The sequence below is a fragment of the Tamandua tetradactyla genome, chromosome 12, assembly GCF_023851605.1.
Source record: "Tamandua tetradactyla isolate mTamTet1 chromosome 12, mTamTet1.pri, whole genome shotgun sequence".
NCBI classification, from domain to species: Eukaryota; Metazoa; Chordata; class Mammalia; order Pilosa; family Myrmecophagidae; genus Tamandua; species Tamandua tetradactyla.
The window spans coordinates 50,264,060-50,285,670 of record NC_135338.1 but is presented as its reverse complement, the minus strand read 5'-3'; the positions used below and the strand labels follow the sequence as shown (position 1 = coordinate 50,285,670).

The following is a 21,611-nucleotide window of genomic DNA, read 5'->3' as shown; positions in this document are numbered from 1 at the left end:
TTATATATTCTGGGTACAAGTCTCAGACTGTCTTTTCTTTTTTACTTTCTTAACATTTTTTCAAAGACAAGATTTTTTAAGTTTGATGAAGTTCAATTATCAGTAGTTTTTTGGTGATGTGTAGTTTTTTTAAAAAACTTATTTCTGAAATCTTTGCCTAAAGATTGTTTCCAAATCAGGTCATAAAATTTTTCTGTTTTCTTCTAGAGGTTTCATAGTTTTAGATTTTATATTTTCAGTTTGTGATCCTTTTAAGTTATGTTTTCATATGATGCAAGGAAGAGCCCAAGCTACATTTCTTTGCATATGGCTATCTGATTAATCAAGCACCAATTTTTGAAAATATTTTCTTTTTGTTTTTCTTGAAAAGATTATCTTTTCTTCATTAAATTACCTTGGTACTTTGGGTAAAAATCAATTGATCCCATATGTATCGATCAATACCACAATATCTTAATTACTGTAGCTGTATATTGTCTTGAAATCACGTAGTATAAGTTCTCCAACTTTCTTGTTCTTTTTCAAAAGTGTTTTAGCTGTTCTAGATACTTCACATTTTCACATAGATTTGAAACTAAACTTTTTCAATTCCTAAGAAAAATTCTCTTGGTATTTAGATTGCAATTGTATTGAATTTATACATCAGACGGGGAGAAACAACATGAAAACGACAGTTTTCTAATCTGCATTTACTTACATCTTCTTTAGTTTCTCTCTTCAGTACTTTTCTGTTTTTAGTATAAATTCAATACATATTTTTTTAGACTTATCCCTAAGATTTTCATGGTTCTGATCTACTTTAATAATAGTATTAAAATAACAATATCCAATAAAATAACAATATCCAATGGTTCGTTGTTAGTTACAGAAGTACAATTGATTTCTGTATATTAAATTTATATCCTGTGGCCTTATAAACTCACTTATTAGTTCTCATTTTTTTGTGGATTCTTTGGATTTTTCTACATAGATAATCATGTTGTTTGAGAATGAAGATAGTTTTATTTCTTCCTTTCCAGTCTGCATGCCTTTTATTCCTTTTGTACCCCTTTACTGTATTGGCTAGGGTGATGTTGAATAAGTGCTGATAGTAGACATCCTTGCCTTGTTTCCAATCTTAGGGAATGTTCTAGTTTGCTAACTGCCAGAATGCGATATACCAAAAGCAGAATGCCTTTTAAAAGGGGGAATTTATTAAGTTGCTAGTTTATAGCTCTAAGTCTGAAAATGTTCACATTAAAGCAAGGCTATAGAAATGTCCAATCTAAGGCATCCAGGGAAAGATACCTTGGTTCAAGAAGGCTGATGAAGTTCAGGGTTTTTCTCTCAACTGGAAAGGCACATGGCAAACATGGCGACATCTGGTAGCTTTCTCTCCAGGCCTCTTGCTTCATGAAGCTCCCATGGGGCATTTTCCTTCTTCACCTCCAGAGGTCTCTGGCTACGTGGGCTCTCGTGGTTCTTGTGGCTATCTCTTCCTTTCTCCAAAGTATTTCCTCTTTTAAAGGATTTCAGTAAACTAATCAAGACCCACCTGGAATGCGTGGAGTCACATCTGCCTCAAATCAAAGTTTAATACCCACAACTGGGTGTGTCACATCTCCATGGATATAATATAATCAAGTTTCCAAACAGCAGTACTGAACAGGGATTAAAAGAAAGGCTGCCTCCACAGATGGATCAGGATTAAAATAGGGTTTTTCCAGGGTATATAATCTTTTTCAAACCAGCACTGGGAGAAAGTATTCACTCTTTTCTTTTTTTTACTTTTGCATGGGCAGGCACTGGGAATCGAACCCTGGTCTCTGGCACAGCAGGCAAGAACTCTGCCACTGAGCCACTGTTGCCCACCCAGAAAGTATTCACTCTTGCACCATTAAATAAGATATTAACTGTAGGTTTTTGTAGCTTCCATAATCAGAATGAGGAAGTTTGCTGAGAGGTTTTATCATGAATGGCTGTTCAATTTTGTCAAATACTTTTCCTGCATTTTTGAGATGATTATGTGGCTTTTCTTTATTAATCAGTTTATATGCAAATAACATTTGATTGGTGCTTTAATTCTGAATCAGCCTTGCATTCTGGGGATAAATCCTTCTTGGTCATAGCATATTATCCATTTTATGTATTCCTGAATTCATTTAGTTAGTACTTCATTAAGGATTTTTCCATCTATGTTCATGAGGAATATAGATAATATATTTTTCTGGGGTCTGTATCAGGGAAATGTTCACCTCATAAGGTGAATTGGGAGGTGTTCACTCCTATTCTGTTTTTGGAAAGAGTTTGTGTAGTAGTTATTGTTTTTTTTCTTAAATTTTTGGTGGGGTCACCTAAAGTTCTCTTGGTGAGATGAGTTTTGCCTATGGATTAAATTTCTTTAGTAGGTACAGGGCTACTTTAGATACTGATTCTTTATTTTATGTTTAATTTTATTTTATATATAAACTGCTAGCATTGAGTCTTTAGTCCAATCCAATAGGTGGCTCAGACAGTCCAAGGAAGATTACTTAGTCCAACTTGATGAAGGCTGTATCCTTCATGTACTGACAGGACTCTTTGGTGGCACATATTGAGGCCGTGTTTCTAGATCAGACCATACCACTTTCAGAAGATACAAAAAGAGCAGGAATCGTGGCCGAATTTTCATGGATGGCTCCAGTAGAGCTGCTGGTGACACACCTTACTTTCAGGGATGCAACGAGGCAAAAAGGGATATCGATGCTTCATTAAGCTTTGTTAGTTTGTGTCTTTCAAAATATTTACTTATTTCATTTGTTATCAAATTTATTAACATAGAGTTGTCATAAAATCCTTTTATTGTTCTGCTAATGCCTATGGAAAGATGCTACCTCTTTCATTCCTAATATTGATAATTTGTGTCCTCTGTCCTTTTTGTCTTGATCAATCTGGCTTGAGGTTTATCAATTTTGCTGACTTCTTTTTTCAAAAAAAAAACAGCTGAAGTCTGTTTGATTTTTTTCAACTGTTCTTATCTATTCAGTTACATTAATTTATTCTCTTATCTTTATTATTTCCTTTCCTCTGCTGCTGGATTTCTAGTTTCTTAAGATGGTAGTTTTAATTATTGATATACCTTAGCTGTTTCCTAATATAAGTTTTTAATACTCTAGATTTCCCTCAAAATATTGCTTACCTATATCCCACATATTTTTGTATGTTGTGTTTCTATTTTTATTCTAGTCAGAATATTTTAAATTTCCCTTGTGACTTCCTCGCATTACTTGGATTATTTATAAGCATTTTGCTCAATTTCCAAATATTTGGGTATTCTTGAGATATCTTTTAGCCATTGATTTTTAGTGTGATTCCATTGTGTTTTGAGAGCATACTTCATATATCAGTTATTTTAACTTTGTTGAGCCCTTGTTTTATGGCCCAGAATATGGTGAATATCTTGGTATATGTTCCATATGCAGTTAAAAAAATTTCTTTTTACTGTTGCTGGCTGAAGAATTCTATAAATGTCACTTGGGTTTAAATTGGTTGATAGTTTTGTTCAGTTCTTGGATATTGTTACTAATTTTCTATCTACTTGTTCTGTCATGTTGAAGTCATCACCTATATTTGTCAATGTCTTTTTCTCATTTGAAGTCTATCATTTTTTTTTTGCTAAATGAATTTTGAAGCTTGTTTTTAAGGGTATGCACATTTAGGATTATTATGTCTTAATGAATTCACCCCATTATCATCATGTTCCCTTTATCATCACGACACCTTTATCATAATGTCTTTCTCTATCCTTGTTATTATTCCATGTTTTGAAGTCTAATTTGTCTAGTATTAATAGAGCTACATATTCCACATAGGAACCCTGTACATTTTTAATTGTGAAATATAGCATATATGCAAAGAAAAAGCAATAATTTTTAAAGTACACTTCAATGAACAACTACAGAACAGATTTCATAGTTTGTATGGGTTATCATTCCATAGCTTCAGATTTTTCCTTCTAGCTGCTCTAAAACACTGGAGGCTAAAAGAAATATCAGTATAGTGATTCAGTAGTCTTACTCATCTGTTAAATACTATCTTCTCTGCTATGACTCCTCCTCCTCTTTAATCCTTCTCCCAATCTATAGGGATCTTTAGGCAGTGCCTGTTCTAACTTTTTCATGTTGAAAAGGGGTATCAATAATATAGGCTAGTGGGATGGAATAAGTTGATATTCTTGGAAAGGCCAGCTTCCCTGGATTTCAGGACTTATCTAGTCTAAAAACCCTCTGAAGGCAATGGGTTTCGGGAAAGTAAATTCAGTGCATGAAACTTTTTTTTATTGTATAATATAACATATATATAAAGCAAAGAAAGAAAAAAGCAATAGTTTTCAAAGCACTCTTCAGCCGGTAGTTACAGTACAGATTCCAAAGTTTTGTCATGTGTTGCCATACCATCATCTAAGATATTTCCATCCGGCTGCTCCAGAACATAAGTTCTGGAATAAATATTTTTTATTATCACAATCAACTTTTTTTTTTCTTTTTTTGTGAAAAATAACATGTATACAAAAAAAGCAATAAATTTCTAAGCACAGCACCACAATTAGTTGTAGAACATATTTCAGAGTTCAGTATGGGTTATAATTCCACAATTTTAGGTTTTAACTTCTAGCGCTTTAAGATACTGGAGACTAAAAGAAATATCAGTTTAATGATTCAGCAATCATATTTGTTTGTTAAACATTACCTTCTCTGTATAACTCCACCATTACCTTTGATCTTTCTCCCACTCTTTAGGGTATTTGGGCTACTTGGAGTCCAGAATAAGAATGAGGGCCTTTAATCCCATATAGGTTAATGTAATGCCTGGATACATCCTAGAATATATTAAGCAGATAATCAAAAAGTACTGGCAAAGTCCCTTGAGGAATGGGAGAAAAATGTGGAACTATTAAATCTTACCACCAGGGAAACCCCTGATACTGTGTCAAATATTAGGGATACCCAAATCAATAGGCTAAGCCCTTGAGCTTGAGGCTTACTGTTGTGAAGTTTATGTAGGTAGCAGAGAAGCTTAGCCTACCTATAGGCATGTCTAAGAGTTACTTCTGGAGGACCTGTTCTGTTGCTCAGATGTGGCCTCACTCTCTCAAGCCCAACTCTGTAAGTTAAATCATTGCCCTTCCCCCTATGTGGGACATGACTACAGGGATGACACTGTGGGATTAACAATACCATCCTGGCAAAAAAAGGGGGAAAAGAAGTGTAACTAATGAAGTAATCAGTGGCTGAGAGAGTTCAAGTAGAGACGAGAGGCTACTCTGGAGGTCATTCTTACACAAGCTTCAGCCAGACATTGCTACCTATCATAATTTGTCCCAAACCCTAATCAACACCATTCCAGCCAACCCTAAAGAAAACCTAGGGCAATATATAAGATTCTGCAAAGGTTCCATGCACTAGGGTAACTTTCCGGAAACCTACAACCTCCAGATGGGTTCCTGGACAAGAAAAGTCTTGAAACCTAGAAGGCCAGGCCTCTCTAGAGCTTTGTTTGTTAAACATTACCTTCTCTGTATAACTCCACCGTTGTGGAGTTTAGATTGTTTAGATGAGTTATCCAGACAGGTTGAGTTAGATTATGGCTACAGAAAAGTTAGGTTCTAGACAAAATAAACATTTTTTCCTTTGGTCTTAAAGAGTAGTGTGGCTCTAAAATATAGACAGTGTCTTCCTTACCCCTGTGCTCTGAAGCATTTTAAATCTTCACTTCCCATTCCCCATCCTCCATCCACTCACCCCCACCCGTTGGTAACCTGTGTTCTAGATTCTTACTCTATGAGTTTGCTTATTCTGGTTGTTTCAAATCAGTGAGAACATATAATAATGGTCCTTTTGTGCCTGGCTTATTTCACTGAGCCTGATGTGTTCAGGGTTCATCCTTGTTGTCATATATATCAGGACTTCATTCCTTTTTAAAGCTGAATAATATTCCATTATATGTATATGCCACATTTTATTTATCCATTTATCAGCTGGTGGATACTGGGTTGCTTCCCTCTTTTGGCAGTTGTGAGTAATAACCACTATGAATATTTGCAATTGCAGCCCTTCAGCTAACTGTCTCTACAGCCCTGAGGAAGTGCTGTGTCTTTAAATCTCCACTACCTCCTCCTCTTTCCAGTGTGAGTTGAAGCAACTGCTCTTAGAACCAGGACCCAGTAGTCAGAATTAGCTAATCGAAAGCCATGATCAGTGATTGGCTGTTTCCACCTCTGTTTTTGGGGAAGATGATTTTTATGTCCTTTTCTGACAGCAGCATCTAGTCAGGGACTGGACCCTGTGGAGGCCTGACAATGAAGGTGAGGATTGTGCACATAGAGAAATTTACAGTATCTTTACCATAATTTATCACCTTCTTCCTCCTACTCTTCCCTGGATGCTGTACAGTGTTCTTCTGGCCTCTTGGGTTTCAAAATGGTTGTTGTTTCAGACAGTTCCTGATTGTTTAATAGTTATTTTGGTGGAAGGGCTGAATCTTGGAGTGCCATACTCCACCATCTTCTCTGGAAGTTCCATCAAGACCTTTTCCCCTTTATTAATGTGATAAGATGCAATAGATATTAATAGTAAAAGTAGAGAAGTTATTGGGTCATTAATAAAGGTGAGGCATAAAAATTTATAGCTCTATAATGATATTTTAAGGACATTATTTATAGTGCAATTCACAACAGAATCCCATTAAATTTATCTATATCCAATAAGCACACTATAGGAATAAATAAAGAGTAAAGGCTGGTTGAGCAAAGAATTGGCTTTGAAATCTATGCCTAGATAAAAAATTACCACATATTTATCTATCTGATAATCTTTTGACAAAGTTTAATGAAAATGTTCCTCTTGTGATTCTGAATAAATGCTCAAGACTATAAAATACTCAGTCCTCTGAAAATCAGTTCCTTTCCTCTCCTACAACTTCCTTTTACTCAAAGATGATGTTTTATGCTATTATGTTCAGGTAAACTTAGAATTTTTTTTGCCTCCACCTCTATTAAATCAGACATTGTGTACAACTGAGACACAAACTGAGAGGTGAATGAAAAAGAGTACTTACCAAACTTTTTTCATTACTGAGAATGGTGAAGTGCAAAGAAGGCACTCTCTGTAGCAAATTGGTATTTTGCCTCATGCCTTATAAATCTAGGACATTTTAACTTAAGATAGGTAAATAGATAAATCATGAAGCCCTGCCATAAGTCTTTCAACTGGATAAAATAAGCCACACCACCTTTAGTTTTTCTTACAGATGGTCTCTTAAGCTTGTTCTCATGGGACTTTCTTTCAGTAGTAATGCATTTTTTGACAATCGTTGGGGAATAGCAGAGTCAAGGTCATTAAATAAAGATTATTATACTCCTTTTGCCCTATACTATAGCATATTTGAATTCAGAACATCTAAACATAGGTCCCACATTTTATTTCATGATTCACCCTTAATAAAAACATATATAGATAATTTTAAAAGCTCTCCTAAGAGTTTATTGTGTCTTGAATAAAGGCTTCAAAATACCAATATTTTTAATTGTTCCTTTGGCACCGTGGAAATTTTTCCATATTCAGGCAGTAAGTAATAAGATTCATGTTGGATGAGAAGTGTGTCTTTCTCTTAAAAAATGGGAGAAAGGTGGTTGGAAGGAGAAGTAGGAATGGACAACCAGTATTATTCCAATCCAGGTGTCCTTTTGAGGAAACTCATTTTAGAAGTTGAAACTCTTGTTATTGACATTACTAAACTACCTGGCCTGCTTACCTCTTGGTTATGTGTTCCTAAGCTTGAATAGTACTAAGAAAGAAGTAGAAGGAGGCAGGGCACGATAGCAGCATAATGAGGTATGGAATGTAGTTCATTCTCCAGAGCAGCTAGTAAATTGCCAGACACAGTACAGAACAACTACTGGGGGAACATCAGTGACCAGATACATGGCATAGTTTGGACCAGGTGGAACGGCTGAGATCCCACACAGAACTATAAGTCCTTCAAGTCATGGAGGCTGATACCCCTCCCTTATGGGCTTGCAGGCTGGTTTCTCGAGATGAAAGGAAACAGGCTTTACTAATAGCAAAAGCTTAACTCAACCAAGCTCTGATTGCAGAATTAATTAACAAGTTGACTACTGAACACAGATCCACAGCACAGATAAACATGGAATAAGCACTAAAGGAACTAGGAGTTTTTGTCCTGTCAGGGTGGGGGAGAGTGACAGAAAAAAATGAAAAACCAAAGCTTTTCAAGTTGGACAGCACAAAATACTGGAAGGGGGCTAGACCCTAAGAAAAGGCTATTCCTAGAGTCTTGAGATATAGCCACGTAGCAACTCAAGCTCTTGATTGGCAAACCTGAGGAGCAGAGTTCCAGCTCTGAAAAGGTTATTTGCTTCTTTTCTCTCTCTCTTTTTTTTTTTACTGCTTAACAGCTCATTAGATAGATCTGTAAGTGCTCCTAGGCAACGACAGAACTAAGCCATATTTGAGAGACAAAGTAACTAGGTAACTGATCAGGTGAAAGGGGTTAATTCCCTAAAGGGCATGTCTTCCCCAAGTAAAGGGGGACAGGGCCAAGCTCACGTGGAATCTCTCCTTTAAGAAATTCAGTCCCCAGGGGCTGGAAAGCAGAAGCAGTCAAAGCTTGCCTACTATCTCACCTCTGTCTCAAACATGCCACTGGCAGGAAGAGTCTGATGAAATTAAAGGAACCATGTGCTGGTTTGAAAGGGTATATGCCCCCTAAGAAAAGCCATGTTTTAATATAAATCTCATTTCTTAAAGGTAGGATAATCTCTATTCAATACTGTATATTTGAAACTGTAATGAGATCATCTCCCTGGTTGATGTGATTTAGTTAAGAATGGTCGTTAAACTGGATTACGGGATAACATGTCTCCACCCAGTTGAGTGGGTTTTGATTAGTTTCTGAAGTCCTATAAAAGAGGAAACATTTTGGAGATTCAGAGAGATTCAGAGAGAGCAGAGAATGCTGCAGCACCACGAAGCAGAGAGTCCACCAGCCAGCGACCTTTGGAGATGAAGAAGGGAAATGCCTCCCGGGGAGCTTTATGAAACCAGAAGCCAGGAGAATAAGCTAGCAGATGACGCCGTGTCTGCCATGTGCCCTTCCAGCCGAGAGAGAAGCCCTGACTGCGTTCGCCATGTGCCTTTCCAGATGAGAGAGAAACCCTGAACTTCATCGGCCTTCTTGAACCAAGGTATCTTTCCCTGGATGCCTTTGATTGGACTTTTCTATAGACTTGTTTTAATTCTCGGCCTTAGAACTGTAAACTAGCAACTCATTAAATTCCCCTTGTTAAAAGCCATTCCGTTTCTGGTATATTGCATTCCAGCAGCTAGCAAACTAGAACAAACCACATCATGTTACGCTGGTGGAAAGTCACAGGCAGACAAGTGCCACATGCTGGGCAAGATAGGAAAAGCAGAATCTAGACGCTTCAGAGGAAAGCCTGACATTCTGCTAGGTCTCACCCTCAGGGAAAACCTTTGCTGGCTACTCTCCTCCTGAGACATGGGCCTGTCTGGTCTGAGAACATTTGACTGGGGTCTATAACATCTGGGGAGACCCTTCTCAAGTTAAAAAAAAAGGCTCCATATAGGCAGGGAAAGAGACAGAAAAACAAGAACTAAAAAAATCTTATCAGTTAAACAGAACCTATGCTTGACATCTAGAATAAGTTGAACTGAATATCAAAGAACAGATGGAAAACGAAGCCATCCAGCAAGAAAACCCGAGGTAAAAGAATGAAAACAACCTCCAGAATAAACTAATTAAGGAAATCAAATGCCTAGATGCCACCAAAACATAATGAGTCATACTAGGAAAATTGAAGATATGGCCCAGTCAAAGGAACAAACCAACACTTCAAGTGAGATACAGGAATTGAAACTAATTCAGGATGTCTGAACAGACATGAAAAATCTCATCAAAACCAAATGAATGAATTGAGGGAGTACATGAAGAAGACATTGAGCGAACATAAAGAAGAACTCAAAAGTTTGAGAAAACAAATCACAGAACTTATAGGAATGAAAGGCACAATAGAACAAATGAAAGAAAGACAGTGGAAATCTGCAATAGATTTGAAGAGGCAGAAGAAACGTCTGTTGAACTAAAGGACTGGACATCTGAAATCTGACATACAAAAGAAAATATAGGGAAAAGAATGGAAAAATATGAGCAGGGTCTCAGGAAATTGAATGACAATATTCAATTGTGGGTTTCCCAGAAGGAAAAGAGAAGGGAAAAGGAGCAGAAAGACTAATGGAGGAAATTATCACTGAAAATTTTCCTTCTGTTATGAAAGACATGAAATTACAGATCCAAGAAGTACAGTTTACCCCAAACAGAATAGATACGAATAGACATACTCCAAGACACTTACTAATCAATTGTCAAATGTCAAAGACAGATTGATTTTAATCCATCACATACAAGGGAAGCTTGATAAGACTATGTGAGGATTTCTCAGCAGAAACCATGGAGGCAAGAAGGCAGTGGTATGATATATTTAAGATTCTGAAAGAGAAAAACTGCCAACCAAGAATTCTATACCCATCAGAACTGTCCTTCAAAAATAAGGGGGAGATTAAAATATTTTCAAAAAAAAAAACAATCACTGAGAAAATTTGTGATTAAGAGACAAGCTCTACAAGAAATACTAAAGGGAGCATTACAGGCAGATAGGAAAAAGCAGGAGAGAGAGAGAGGTCTGGAAGAGTATAGAAATGAAGACCATGAGTAAAGGTAAAAAGAGAAAAAAAATCAGTATGGCATAGAAAATCCAGGAGACAAAATGGTAAAAGAAAGTACTGCCTTTACAGTAATAACATTAAATAGTAATGGATTAAACTGTCCAATCAAGAGACATAGACCAGCAGAACGGATTAAAAAACAGTACCCATCTAGATGGCGGTCTATAGGAGACTCATTTTAGACACAAGGACAAAAATAGGTTGAAAGTGAAAGGTTGGGAAACATTTCATTCAGATAACAACCAGAAAAGAGCAAAGGTAGCTACACTAATATCTGACATATTAGACTTCAAATATAAATCAATTGAAAAAGACAAAGAAGAACACTGTGTTTTACTAAAAGGAACAATTCAGCTGGAAGACATAACAATCAAATATTTATGCACCGGACCGGAGTGCTTCAAAGTACATGAGACAAACACTAAGAACCCTGAAGGGAGAAGTACACACTTCTACCATAATAGTTGGAAACTTCAGTTCCCCACTCTCAATGGATAGAACATCTAGACAGAGGATCAATAAGTTTATTAGCTAGGATTGTCTAGAGAAATAAAATAAGTAGGAAATATCCATAGATGTAAAATTTATAAAAGTTTCTCATGTAACTGTGGGAACACAGAGTCCAAAATCAGTAGGGCAGGCTGTGAAGCTTACGACTCTGATGAAGGGTCTGGATGAACTCCACAGGAGAGACTTACTGGCCAAAGCAGGAAGAGAGACTTTCCCTTCTGAATCCTCCTTAAAAGCCTTCCATTGATTAGATTAAACATTACTCATTGCCGAAGACACTCCCCTTGGCTGATTACAAGTGCAGTCAGCTGTGGATGCAGCTGACATGATCATGATTTAATTCTATGAAATGTCCTCTTAGCAACAGACAGACCAGCACTTGCCCAACCAGACAGATGGACACCACCACCTGGCCAAGTTGACATATTAATCTGACCATGACAGTAAGGTAACAGAGATTTTGAACAATATATGATAGATGAACTAGACTTAACAGATATTTACAGAACATTACATCCCACAACATCAGGATACACATTTTTCTGAAGTGCTCATGAATCATCCTCAAGGATAGATCATATGCTAGGTCACAAAACAAATTTAAAAAGATTGAAATTATGCAAAATAATTCTGTATTATTTTCCTGGATCATAATGGAGTGAAGTTGGAAATCAGTAACAGGTAGAGGGCCAGAAAATTCACAAATATATGGAGGTTAAACAACAAATTCTTTAACTACCAATGGGTCAAGGAAGAAATTACAAGAGAAATCAATAAATATCTTGAGGCAAGTGAAAATGAAAACACAACCTATCAAAATTTATGGAATGCTGCAAAGGCAGTACTGACAGGGAAATTTATAGCCTTAAATGTCTATATTAAAAAAGAAGAAAGAGCAAACATTGAGGAATTAATAGTTTACTTGGAAAAACTAGAGAGAGAACAGCAAACTAACCCCAAAGCAAACAAAAGGAAAGAAATTACAAAGATAAGAACAGAAATAAATGAAATTGAGAATATGGAAACAATCAAGAGGATCAACAAAACCAGAAATTGGCTCATGAGAAAATCAGTAAACTCGATGGACCCTTAACTAAGCTGAAAGACAGAGGGAGAGTGGAAGAGAGAGAGAGAGAATGAGAATAAATGAAATCAGAAATGAAAGAGGGAACATAACAATGACCCCACAGGAATAAAGGAGGTAATGATCAGATGCTATAGCAACTATATGCTAATAAACTAGAGAATATGGATGAAATGGACAACTGCCTAGAAAGGCATGAACAACCAACATTGACTTGAGAAGAATAGATAACCTCAGCAAACCAGTTGCAAATAAAGAGATTGAATCAGTTATCAAGAAGCTCCCAAAAAAGAAAAGTACAAGACCAGATGGCTTCTTATGTGAATTCTACCAGGTATTCAAGAAGAAATTAGTAGCACGTCTGCTCAAACTTTTCAAAAAAATTGAAGAGAAAGGAAAGCTACCTAAGTTATTCTATGAAGCCAACATCACCCTAATGCCAAGACCAGACAAAGATACTACAAGAAATGAAAATTACAGACCAATCTCTTTAATAAATGTAGATGCAAAAATCCACAACAAAATACTTTCAAACTGAGTCACAGCAGCACATTAAAAGAACTATACATTTTGGCCAAGTGGGATTTATTCCAGATATGCAAGGATATTTCAACACAAGAAAATCAGTTAATGTAATACACCTTATCTGTAAGTCAAAGCAGAAAAACCACATGATCATCTTGATTGATGCAGAAAAGGTATTTGGCAAAATTCAACATCCTTTCTTCATAAAAACTCTTTAAAGAATAGGAATAGAAGGGAACTTTCTAATCATGATAAAGGAAATATAAGAAAAACCCACAGATAACATCATCCTCAATGGGAAAAGGCTGAAAGCTTTCCTTCTAAGATCAGAAACAAGAGGAGGATACCCACTGTCACCATTGTTATTCAGCATTATGCTTGAAGTTCTAGCCAGAACAATTAGACAAGAAAAAGAAATAAAAGGCATCCAAATTGGAAAGAAAGAAGTAAAACTCTCACTGTTTGCAGATGATATAATACAAAATGTCTAAAATCCCAAAAAATCTACAGCAAAGCTACTAGAGCTAATAAATGAGTATAGCAAAGTGGTAGGTTACAAGACCATCACCCAGAAATCAGTAATGTTTCTATACATTAGTGATGAGGAATCTGAGGGGGAAATCAAGAAAAAATTCCTTTTACCATCGCAACCAAAAGAATAAAATATTTAGGAATAAATTTAACTAAGGATACAAAAGAGCTATATATAGAAAACTACAAGAAATTGCTAAGAGAAATCATAGAAGACCTAAATAAATGGAAGAGCATACCATGTTCATGGATTGGAAGACTAAATATAGTTAAGATGTCAGTTCTACCCAAATTGATTTGTAAATTCAATGCAATACTGATTAAAATCTCAAAAACTTGCTTTGCAGAAATAGAAAAATCAATAACCAAATTTATTTGGAAGGGCAGGATGCCCCGAACAGCTAAAAATATCTTGAGAAAGAAAAGTGAAGTGGGAGTTCTCATACTACCTGATTTTAAAACATATTATGAAGCTACAATGGTCAAAAGAGCATGGTACTGGCCTAAAGGTAGATATATTGACCAATGTAATAAAATTGAGTGTCCTCTCCCACTATGGACAATTGATCTGTGATAAAGCAGTCAAGCCAACCCACCTGGAACAGAGCAGCCTTTTTCATAAATGGTGTTTGGGAAACTGGATATCCATATGCAAAAGAATGAAAGAGGATCCATATCTCATACCCTATACAAAAATTAACTCAAAATGAATCAAATACCATTGGAATTAAGACTGTAAAAGTTTTAGGAGGACATGTAGGGAAATATCTTATTAAACTTATGATAGGAGGTGGTTTCCTAGACCTGACACCCAAAGCACAAACTTTGAAAAAAATAAAGAAATAGATAAAAGGGATCTCCTCAATGTTAAGCACTTTTGTGCATCAAAGACTTTGTCAGGAAAGTAAAAAGGCAGCCTACACAATGGGAGACAATATTTGGTAACTACATATCAGAAAGGGTTTAATATCCAGAATACATGGAACAATTCTGTAACTCAACAACAAAAAGAGAAACAACCCAATTAAAAAAATGGCAAAAGACATGAACAGACACTTTTCAGAAAAGGAAATACAAATCACTAAAAGGCATATGAAAAGAGGCTGAACTTCACTGGCTGTTAGGGAAATGTAAATCAAAACTACAATGAGCTATCATCTCATACCCACTACAATGGCCACTATCAAAAAAAAAAAACAGAAAATGACAAATGCCAGAGAGGATGTGGAGAAAGAAAAGGCACACTTATCTACTGTTGATGGGAATGTAAAATGGTGCAGCCCTCTGGAAGGCAGTTTGTTGGTTTCTCAGGAAGCTATGTATAGAATTACCTTTTGATCCAGCAATCCCATTACTAGGTATATTTTCCGAGGAACTGAAGGTAAGGAGACAGACATTTTCACACCAATGTTTATAGTAGCATTATTTACCATTGCAAGAGATAGAAACAGCCCAAATGTCCATCAACAAATGAGTGGCTAAACAAGCTGTGGTATATACATACAATAGAAAACTGTGCAGCTGTAAGACACTAAAGTCATGAAGCATGCATCAGTGTAGATGAACCTTGAATACATTATGCTGAGTGAAATTAGCCAAAAGTAAAAGGACAAATACTATATGGTCTCACTAATATAAGTTAATATTAATGAGGGAACTTTGAAAGTTAATGTTAAGAGCAGGTTATCAGGAGATAGAAAGAGGGTAGAAATTGGGTATTAGGTGTTGACAGATTGTGGAACTGGACTGATTGTAAAAAATCCAGAAATGGATAACACAATACTTAGTACAATAATATAAGTACTCTGAATGAAGCTGAATGTGAGAATGATAAAGGGAAAAGGGCTGGGGACACATATGAAAGCTGAAAGAATGAGGATAAAGACTGAGACAGTATAACTTAGGAATGCCTAGAGTGGGCAATGTTGGTGATTAAATGTGGAAATATAAAAATGTTTTTGCATCAGGGAGAACAAATGAATGTCAACATTGCAAGTGGTTGAAAATGAATAGTATACTGGAAGAAGTACAATCAATGCAAGCCTAGGGTCTAAAGTCAATAGTAACATTGTAATATGCTTCCACTGAATATAACAAAGACATTATGCCAAAACTAAATGTCAGCTAGCGGGGTGGGGGTAAGGAAGGGTGGTACATGATGGGGTAGGGGTATGGATTCTATGTGGAAGAAAAGAAAATGCCTTCATATAGATTATGGTGGTGGAGGCATGGCTATTTACTTAATTTTGATGATATGATATTTGAATAAAATTGTCTAAAAATGAACAAAGAGAAACAAGTGCTAGAGAAAATATGGAGAAAGAGATGTACTTATTCGTTGTTGGTAGGGATGCTGAGAGGTGCAACCACTCCAGAGGCAGTGTGGTGGTTCCACAGGAGGCTAGCAGTGGGGTTGCCATACTATCCTGCAGCCGCATTGCTAAGTATTAGTGGAGGAAGGGAGAATGGGGACAGGAGTGGATATTTGCACACTGGTGTTTATGGCAACAGTGTTTGTGATTCGCAATGGATGGAAGTGGTCTAATGATACAACAGCTGAGGGATGGAAGAAGAAACTGTGATGTTTACATACGACAGACTACTGAGTGGCTGCAAGAAAGAAAGAAGTTGTGAGGCATGCAACTAGGTGAGTGAACTTTAAAGATAGTATGTTGAATAAAATGTCAGAAACAAAAAAGGCAAATATTACCATGTGCCTCACTCATATGGATTAACTATAATATGCAAACTCTGAGAATTGAAGTTAAAAGCATGGGTTATCAGGGTGAGGCCTATTGTAAAGGTTCCTAGATTGTAAGCTTTTACAACAGTCACATATATTTAGGAGTTGTAACTGATATTTCTAAATTCTAGGATACTGAGCTATTTGCATATAACTTGGTGGTTCCCTGAAACTTCGGGTATTTATGTGACATCTGACACCCCAAGTTAGTGCACTGAAGCTATGAAAGTCAGCATTACCCCATTCAGCAACTGTTAAAAAAGCTGAAAAAGTGATCAGACTTCGTTTAGAGATATGAATGAAGTTGATCTGGATAGGACTAAGGTAAATCAGAATACTGGGTAAAGAATGATATGGCCCGTATTTTCAGACTTAAGCTTCTTTATGAGACCAAAGGAAGAGATGTTTATTTGTTGCGAAATTTATATTTTAGGTAGCACATTACCTAATTTAACTTGTATGGTCAGTTTACTTGAGCACCATTTATTGCATGGGCTCTTGAATTGAGTGTGAGATCTTTTGGGTTTGTACAGGTTAGTGTGATGCCCCAATACATCCCAGAGTAATTTGGGCAGAGAATAAAAAAGTATTTGCAAAGTCCCTGTTGTAGTTTGCTGGTTGCCAGAATGCAATATACCAGAGACAGAATGGCTTTTAAAAAGTGGAATTTAATAAGTTACAAGGTTACAATTCTAAGACCAGGAAAATACCCCAATTACAGCAAGTCTATAGATGTGTCCAATCTAAGGCATCCAGAGAAAGATACCTTGATTCAGGAAGGCTGATGAAGTTCAGGATTTCTCTCTCAAGTGAAAAGGCACATGGCAAACATGGCGTCTGCTAGCTTCCTCTCCAGGACTCTTGTTTCATGAAACTCCCCCAGGGGTGTTCTCCTTCATCTCCAAAGGTCGCTGGTTGGTGGGCTGTGTCTCTCTCGGAATCTCGTGGCTTTCTCTCTTGTCATTCTGTGGTCATTCTCTGTTGCTCTCAGAATCTCAAACCTTTTCCAAAAATGCTTCCTCTTTTAAGGTATTCCAGTGAGGTAATCAAGACCCATCTGAAATGGGTGGAGACATGTCTCCACCTATCAAGTTTAATGCCCACACTTGATTGAGTCACATTTCCATGGAGATAATCTAATTAAAGTCCCAACATGCAGTACTGAATAGGGATTAGAAGAAATGGCTGCTTTTACAAAATGGGATTCGGATTAAAACATGGCTTTTCTAGGGTACATAAATCCTTTCACACCAGCACAATCCCTTTGGGGGACTGAGGAGAAAAGAGGAATATTCAGCTTACCCATTTGGGGAATTCCTGATATTCTCTCAAGCAGTGGGTACAACCACTTCAATAGGCTGCACTCTCAATCTTAGGGCTCACCCTGATAAAGCTTATTACTGCAAAGGAAAAGCTAAGCCTACTAACAATTATGCCTAAGAGTCACACCCAGAAAACCTCTTTCATTGCTCAGATGTGGCCCCTCTCTCTAAGCCAACTTGGCAGGTTAACTCACTACCCTCCCCCCTGTGTAGGATGTGACTCCCAGGAGTGTAAATCTCCCTGGCAATGTGGAATCTAACTCCTGGGAATGAGAAAGCCTTTTTACCAAAAGGGGGAAGAGAGAAATGAGACAAAATAAATTCTCGGGCGGGCCGCGGTGGCTCATCGGGCAAAGTGCTTGCCTGCTATGCCGGAGGACCTCGGTTCGATTCCCGGCCCCAGCCCATGTAACAAAAACGGAGAAACAGAATACAATAAAACAAGAAAATGTTTTAAAATGTTTCCCTTTCTTCCTTCCTTCCTTCCTTCTATCCTTCCTTCCTTCTCTCTGTCTTTCCTTTAAAAAAAAAAAAAAAAAAAAAAAAAAAAAAAATTCTCATTGGCTGAGAGATTTCAAACAGAGTTGAGAGATTATCCTGGAGGTTATTTTTACACATTATATAGATATTCCTTTTTAGTTTATGGTGTATTGTAGTGGCTAGAAGGAAATATCTGAAAGTATTAAACTGTGTTCCAGTAGCCTTGATTCGTTTTTTGCAGTTTTTTTTTCTGCATGGGCAGGCACCGGAAATCAAACCCGGGTCTCTGGCATGCAGGTGAGAACTCTGCCACTGAACCATCATGACCCACCCAGCCTTGATTCTTAAAGAAGACTGTATAACTATAAAGATTTTACAGTGTGACTGTGTGGTTGTAAAAACCTTGTGTCTGATGCTTCTTTTATCCAGGGTATGGACAGATGAGTAAAAAATGTATATATAAGGATAAAAAAATCAATAATAGGATGAGATAAAGAGTCAAAATTGGGTAGATTGAAATACTGTGGGCCAATGAGAAGGAGGAGCAAGGACCATGGATGTATGAGTTCTTTTTTTTTCCTTTTTATTTAGTTTTCTGGAGTGATGTAAATGTTCTGAAAATGACCATGATGAAGCATACACAACTATATGATGATAATGTGGACCAGTGATTATATAGTATGGGTGGACCGTATGTGTATGGATAATTTTCAATAAAAGTATTTTTTTAGAAAAAGATTGAATAGTACTGATCTAGGTTATGTATCTAAATTTGAGGTTATGTGTAAAGATATTCACAACTTCACTTTCATGCCTTGATTCTTGATAGAGGTAAATGTAAGGCAAGTAAAAATTTGGGTAGACTTTATATAGTTGGTGGTAACATCCTAAAACATGTCAGTTCCAATACACAGGACTAGACCAAAAATATAAATTGCTCTAAAAACTAGTTTAGATAAAACTTTTTTTTGATAGATAGGTAGTAGATTTTTTGAGAGACTAAGATATTTATGTATCTCTAAATAACGAGTACAATTATCCATCCTTCCATTCATGCATTATTTTAGCATGTATTTACTGAAGCATCTGTTTCTTGCTTGCACTGTGCTAGGCAGCAGGAATATGGCATGATTTAGTTCTGATCCATAACAATAGAATTGGTAAAGAACAGTAGGAAATGAAACTAATAATGGTAATATAATCACCAGTTATCCTGCATACAAGGAAGTAAATAAATAAAGTGATAAGAAAGTAAGTAACTTGAAATAGTTGCTATAGATAGAGAGCTTGTGGCAGCCACAGGAGAAGATGAGGTATATTTTTGTGCTTGCTGTGGTGCCACTCAGCAGTGGATTTGATGGACATTGGCTCTCCCACTGAGTGGAAGCCTAAGGGGTTGTGATGAGGCTATCACCTAGGGCCAAGAGGGCAGCAGAGGTTCGGGAATGGTTCCTTCCTTTAGCCTATGGCTAAGTTCTTCTCTTTCCTCATTTTACAGATAGGGAAAGTTAAGCACTGATTTGAGTAACTTTCCGTGCACACCTATGTAAGTGGTAGAGTAAGGATTCAAATACAGATGGCCTAGCTCCAGAGTTCAGAGATAAAGTGGGCAGATAGCCCCAAAGCCTGCATACTTTAACAGCCACAATAGCTGTCTCTCAGTAAGCCGTAGAGTTTTATAGACATAGCTAGCATGTTTTTACCATTTATTTTCTGTTAAGTAATTAATATTTATTTTTTACATTTTATTATTCAGTTTTTGTTGTTATTTTTCAACTAAGTATAAACCTTCTTGGAAAGAAAAAGAAAAATGGATGCAAGTTCTCTGTTGAGAATAAATTTGAAATACATTAAGTATGATATCAATTAATTGAGCACCTTCATTTGATTATGTAGTCCAATATTCAAGAGAAAAGAGTTATATATAAATATCAAGAAAGCATATTTGTAAAATTTATAATGAATGGAAATTTAAAAGTTATTAATAGGCCAGATATGAAAAGAAGACACACACCAATACACATAGCTGACATTTCTTAGAGAACAATGTTCCATAGAGTTTATACATAATGTATTTTGTTTAAGTTCTTCTTAACTCTATAAGATCTTTATACTGTAACAGGGGAAGAAGCATGACATCTCTCTTTCTGTATTTGAAAAAAGCAGGCCTTATAAAGTTATGGTGCTAATAAATCAAGTGAAGATCAGGTAATCCTGAATTGTAAACCTATCCACACCCTACTTTAAACTCATTGTCTACAGGCATAATGATAGTCTGTATGAGCCCAGCAGTTTGAGTTAGCCTACAAATTAGATTGGTTTGGTAAAGTGTGCTCTTAATGTTCTTCAAAAATATTTATTCTGATATGCATGTAAAATAAAATTGTGGTCTGTATTTATAAAGTAATTGAGGTATTTGGTTTTGTTTTGTTGTTGTTATTTCACCATAGCTAAATAAATTAAGTGAATTGTAACTCATTAAAAAATAGAACATATTTAAGCTGAGGAATTGTGTAAGATTATCCCATAGGTAATATTACAACAATTAAAGTAAGTAAAAGGTGTCAGGAAGAGAGCAGTACAGATCCTATAGTACTATAAGGAATGAACATCGGGAACAGCAAAAATGATGAAAGAAAAATAATAGAAGGTGACCCAAATTTCATTTTAAAATGTCTCTTTAATGTCTTTAAATATAAATGGAAAAAGTAGGATAGAGTACACTTGAAAAAATAATGATCTTATAATGTAAGAGTCTGGCCATGAAAGTGTAACATTAGCAATGAAAGATAAGGGAAAAAATGGGGCCAAATATTGAATGTAATAACTATTGAGTAAAGACCAAAGGACAAGAAGGTGAAAGAACGTATTTTGACACAAGCAAAGGTCAAAAGAAAGCAGGAAATGCAGTGTGGGTCAGTTCAGATGAGGTTAAGTTAATTGAGGAAAATGGTACCAAATAGACAATGTTCTAAGATAGTGAAGGTATGTCCTAATGTAGTGCACATTGCTTAGCAAAAAGCAGTCAACAACAAAAAAGACCATGAAAGGAAGAACAAAAAATAATTTTAAAAATTTTTTTAAAAAGTAATTAAAGGAAGCAAAAGGCATATGCTTTGAAAATAAGAAAAGCCAAAGTGGAAAGTGAATTTAGACCTCAAAGAACGTTAAGATGAATATTCAGATTTGTTAGTTGTCTGTTGGTCAGTTAAGAAATTAGGCACTGAATTTTTATTTTATTTTATTTTTTGCATGGGCAGGCACCAGCATTCGAACCTGGGTCTTTGGTATGGCAGGCAAGAACTCTGCCTGCTGAACCACCATGGCCCACTCAGGCACTGAATTTTAATAACCTTTAATATGACTGCTGTAACTAGAGGTATTGATTGCTAACAAATATGTACTCTATACCCTTTATATAACTAATGAAAATATATTTTAATGCAGTCTGATGAAAACAGAGCTGTGAAAATGGTTATTTTAAAGATATGATTTAGTAAAACATTTGGCAGTAATTTCCATCTTTCATTTTCTTAACTTTGGATATGAGTTGTTGTTTTGTACATATCTAATGCCTTTAAAATAGCATCCAACATGTTCGTAAAGTTCAAAAGCACCTTTATGTAAATAATCGC

The 21,611-nt window shown here is 36.2% G+C and overlaps 1 protein-coding gene across 7 annotated transcripts in view; it reads left to right on the top strand.

Moving 5' to 3' along the window:
• The window catches only part of EFCAB11 (EF-hand calcium binding domain 11), a 216,609-nt gene that overhangs the window by 86,513 nt on the left and 108,485 nt on the right, over window positions 1-21,611 (top strand). The window lies entirely within an intron of this gene.